Consider the following 5,911-nt stretch of genomic DNA (forward strand, 5'->3'; position numbering starts at 1 on the left):
AAAAATAAGCTTTCTCCTCTGGTCCTCAGTATCCATGCTTATGCACCACTATTGGAGCTCTGAACAGGTTACTAATGGATCTTAAATTCCTAAATATATTACCTCCTCCCACTCTACATAAACTGAGTTAACATGAAGGATAACAAATAATCTCTCCTTTACAGTAATAAAATATGTATAAATCATAAATGAAAGTCTATGAGTGCTTGTAATATATATTTTTAAATTCTAAGAAACCATCAGACAAAAGAAACATCTATTTAGTAAAACCTTATCAAGAATGGGAAAGAAATCTCCATATTAAATATCTATATCTGCTATAAAATATCCAAATAAAACTTGTTAAGTACAATTTTAATTCTTATAATCAAGGAAATATGGTAATAACACGCTTAGATTGTATCTGATAATCACATTTTGAAGAAAAAAATTAGTGAAATATATATGCTCTCTACTTAAACTCCCTAACATCTCTTTTTCCTTTTACTCCGTTGTCTCATTTTCCTCTTTGAATCTGGATTCTTGAAACTTTAGCCCCTGTGATCTCTCCAGGTATTACCTTTGCAGATCTCATCCATTCAAAGAGCCTCAACTCTCAAAATCTATGCGAATTACTCTCAAGACTCTGAAGAGACAACTGGGAAATTTAAGCTACAAGAAGCACTTTTTCTTATTAGCAACCAGGTAATTCTATCTGTATCTCTTCCTGTCACTTCCAACACAACATGTCCCCAAACTAAATTAACAACTTTTTCCAAGACAAGTCCCAACACCAATTCATCCCCCAACTCCCCCGCCTCTTTTTTTTTAAGTAAACAAGGATACCTCCATTCTCTCAGGAAAAAGGTGACATCAAATTACATTCTTTTTTCTTCTTAATCTTCCAAAACATTTTCCCAAAGTCATTTCAGTTCTCACCTTTACACCTCTCTAGTGGCATTGCCATAACACTGGTGATGTTTTTCCCTTAAGGACGGATAGCAGTAACAACCTTCTCTGCGGTATGGGGTGTTCTGATTGTAAAGTTCTCACCAAAGAGATATTTTCAGAATCTTTCTAATGCTTTTCTTCTGTATCATCTATTTCTGCACAAAATCACCTCTTTCTCTTGAACTCTTAGCAACATTTGGCTCTCTTGACCACTCTTGCCATCTCAAAACTCTTCTAGTTTCCATTGCATTTTGACAGTTCCTTTGCAGTCTTAAACATTGGTGTTTCTTGGGAGCTTGTTAAGAGCTTCAAATCACACTGCAGATGGTGTGTAATTGCGGACAGATTACATCACCTCTCTGCATATCACTTTCCTCATCTATAAAATGAGGATAATAATAGTATCTATGCCATATGGTGTTACAATATTAACTGATTTTATCCATATTTATTAGCCCTAATCTGGATCACTCTCTTGAGCTCCGATAAGTATTTTCCAATTGTGCAATAGAGATTTTCATTTGAATCTTTCACAGATACTTCTTTCCTTTGTTGTCTGTTCTTCTCACAACTTCCCTCACCTCATTTCTCTATACTTTCTCTTCTCTTTCAAAACTCCAAATTATCCTACAAGTTCTAGCTTGGCTATAGCCATAATGTAGGAGATAAGATCATGTGTAAGGAGAAAAGAGAGTAATAGAAGTATAAAGGACTTGACTTGAATAAGGGAAGCAGCTTCTTTATGTGAAAAACGGCGGGGAGAAAGCGTAGGCAGGGCTTGTAAAAGACCACACAGCTGCAATTGAGGATGCTTTATCTCGAGGCATGCGCTGGACATAGCAACTTGCGTCCTCTATTTTTGTCTCTCCTGCATTAAGTGAGTAGTGTAGGGGGTGTTGCATGTCTGGAAAAAAGCTCACTTTAATGAGTGAACAAAACACATGAATGAGCAGAGAAATATATGAATAAGTAACTAAATGATGGTAGCCATGGACCGTGAAAATTTTTGTTCCCTGGCATTTCAGAAGGGGCACAAACTGGTAACGACTATAAAAGCCATTTAGCCTTGGGATAAAAGTTTCATATTATTGTTGAATTGCTATTTGGGGCAGAATTCTTACATTGTTGCAAGGATAATGATAAGTAATCTCAAAGATAAGCATGTGGATTTGGATACTTCTGGGAATGCGTTTAACCTTGACATCCTGTCAGATCCTTAAGGATACAGTTCTATTCAATATCAGAGCTATTTTTCCTGATTTGATCATTCCACAATGTTTACACGTATCAAAACATCACATTGCACCCAATAAATATGTGTAACTGTTCTTTGTCAATTAAAAACAAAATAAAACTTTTTTAAAAGCTGCCCTTTTGTTTGGGCTGCTTATTGAAATACTTGTCCTTAAAACTGTTTAGAACCTTAATTCTTCCTCTTGACAGGATTCTGCGTCTTCATAGAACACATAGCCAAATTACCCAGTGCTTTTTCCAAAGCCAAAAACATACCCAGTTACTGATATTTACCCTACATCACACCACTTTGAGGGAGTGGCCTGGCTCTCCACCTGATTGACACATACAAATCAGGCCCTAAATTTTCACAAGTAATATCATTTCTACTACCTGAATGCTTGGTATCTTAAGCATATGAATTTCTATTCAGCACTGTATCAGCACTTCAAGCATTTGTCAAATAATTCAACTGTGATTTGACTGTGATCCAGTACTGGGGAAAGGCTTGCTTGAAAATCTGATATTTATCAATATGTAGGGGACACATTAACTGTCTGTTACTCCAGGTTCTCAAAAACCAAACCCTGTGTAGTTACAGAATAGATAGAAAACAGAATCCTGCAGACATGCTTTTACTAAGTTGAGGTTTAATACTAGCTTCTCAATCTTTATATAAAGATAATATATAAATATTTCTTTGAAAGTCTTTCTTTATTGCAAAAGTATCATTACAAGCATCTAATAATAAACTCTTGAGATTTTCATACTAAAATTAAGTTAATATTGCCTAGTAAATTTGTGCGTTTCCTTCATTAGTCAATGAGAACAAACGTTCTCAGGTGAAATAATATTTTTTTGAGGAAACTAATTCATGCCAGATGCTGGCTATATTGATTTCTCTGAAAACTTTAGGAAATTTAGTTTTATTATTATAAAAAAACTTTAAGATCATTTTTTAAAAAAACTTAAAGATCATTTTTTAAAAAAACTTAAGGATAATTAAGTAGAATCAATTATGGATCCGTTTACATTTTAATCTGAATTTAAAATATTGAGAATCTTTACAACTGATATGAATGATTTGCTGCTTTTCTGTGATGTGAGGCTTAACTGGAATGTTTGTGTATTTGTAAGTTTGTTGTTTGAAATATCCATATTTTGTCCAGTGGCTTACTAGTAGTTCATTATATTTTTATTTGGAAAGCCTGTGTTTGATCTTTGCTCTTGTTTTCTCTGGAGCTTGAAATGAATAAAACGACAAATAATTTACTGCCCTGAAGCCAAACAGCTGAGGGCTGTGATCTTCTCAGGTCTTAACAAGTTTGACCCCCACTACACTGAGGAGGGAGAAATATCCACAGGGGAAAAAGAAGGAATTTGGGGAATACAGACATATACATATCACATACATAATCACTATTTCCAATAATTATCTTTACCAAATGCCTATTTACACATTTGTTAGTATAAAAGGTTTCTGTCCTATCTCACCCCGCGTACATACCCAGAATATGTATAGGAAGATATAAGAGATCTGAGTTCTGAGAGAGAGTAAAAAGAGAACAGAGGGTGTCGGAGGAAATTAAGAATATAAAACAGAAAAGTTATATAAAAACAACCTATTTATGGTTTCAATGAGACCAAAAAGAATACAGATCTGTACATACCACAACTGAATCAACTGTTTCTTGTAATTATTTTTTTACCAAATATCTATTCACACATATGTTAGTACAAAGGATGCAAATGAGTAAATATTATTTAAATGTTCAGCTGTCTCATAAGAGGCTGCAGAGAATATTGTCACATGATTGTCATAATAAAATTATTTTAATATACTTACCCAGCCTTTGAAAATCTGTTAATTTCATTCCTACAAAAGGAAATTTTATCTTCCACTTTTAAGATTATTATTGATAAAAATAAATAATTTACTAAATTTCACAGAAATTACAAGTATTATTGACAGGAGACCGAGACTTGATAATAATCAACTGATATGATATATTCATATCTTGATTGCTATAATCTTTAAACAAAGAACAAATGAATAACCCCTAACTCAAAAAAATAATTCCAGAGTTAAATTAATACCGATACTTAAAATCCACATAATCTCTAAACCTAAGGTTTTTAAAATGAAAACAAGTAAACAAATGAAGAAAAAAAACAGAATAATAACTTCATCTGTCTGTACCTGTAGGTTCTGAATCCTCACTGATTTAATCAACCATGAATTAAAAATATTTTGGAAAAATAAAAACCAATAAAACAATAAAGACTACAAATTTAAAAGCAATATAGTATGACAACTATTCACATAGCATTTACATTGCACTAAGTATTATAAGTAATCTGGAGATGATTTAAAGTATGGGGAAGTGCATAAGTTATATGCAAATAATATATCATCTTAAAACTTGAGCATACAAGATTTTGGTACTTGAGGAAGCAGTCTGCCATATCTAGGGATGACTTTATATCGAGATATACAAAGGGGCAACTTCATACATTAAAATCTTGTGGGTGGACAGTAAAATGTCAGTTTTCTCTGTACATCTCCAAGATTCTTCTACTTAAAATTACTTTTGCAGTGAGATCAGTGTGGTCATTCAGATCAACAAATCTCTTGATTTTTAGACATAAATAAAGATACCTCTTTCTGTTTTTTTCTCTCTCTTTTTAAAAAAATGTTACTTCCTCTGATTTAGAGTTTTGTTAACCTCAGCAACACTGTTTCCTGGAGTTTTTAGGCAAAAACATACTGTAAAGTCTGCAATATTTTTCTAATGTGCTTTTGCCACATGCATTTTAAGACTCATCAGTATGACCCAAATCTGTCCAGTGTTTGCACTTGTCGTACATTTCTCAAGTATTATTTTGGAGATTTTCCAGGCCCGCAGTCCTCTTGGTCATACAATTTTCCTTTCTCTCTCCTTCTCTCTTTTGTATCCTTACTTCCTGTATGTATTTTTAAATTAACAATATTTTTAACCTGTAGAACTTTTACGGCTCCAGAATAGCAGTATTTATATCTTTAGCTCCTAAAATCTGAAGAAGCATCTTAGATGAATTCACAGATGCTAAATTTATAAAGTGACATATTAAACTCTGTTTAGAATGGATTATTGTCAGATCAGTAATCAATGAATAATAGCAAATGATGCAGAACCTTAAACACGTCTTGTTCTTTTTTCTCTCTGTGCCTCAAGTATATTCATCAGGAAACACCTCAGTGATTTCTTGTGCACACATCCTGTCACTATTGCAGGCTACTGTATCATAGAACTATACTCCATGTATTTAATTCAAAATAAACATATTAATACAATAATACTAGTAGACATTAATTTGTTCTACATCAACTTTCTAGAGAATTGACATTTTATTAATTTAATATGGAAATAAATATGAGTGTACCTAAATCATAATAAACCTTAATGTATTGTGTATTTTAGTCTACATATCAGAATTTTTTGAATTCCATTAATATACAATGTGAAGAGTGAAATAAAACACTTGGGCCTCTTCGAGGGTAGAGGGTAGGAAGAGTGAGAGGATGAGGAAAAATAACTAATGGGTACTAGGCTTGATACGTGGGTGATGAAATAATCTATACAACAAATCCTCATGACACAAGTTTACCTATGCAACAGGCCTACACTTGTACCCCTGAACTTAAAGTAAAAGTTAAAAATATATTTTAAAAAGTTGAAATATATTAAAAATTAAATTACACAGAAAT

This window comes from Pongo abelii, chromosome 7 (genome assembly GCF_028885655.2).
Source record: "Pongo abelii isolate AG06213 chromosome 7, NHGRI_mPonAbe1-v2.0_pri, whole genome shotgun sequence".
Classification (NCBI taxonomy): domain Eukaryota; kingdom Metazoa; phylum Chordata; class Mammalia; order Primates; family Hominidae; genus Pongo; species Pongo abelii.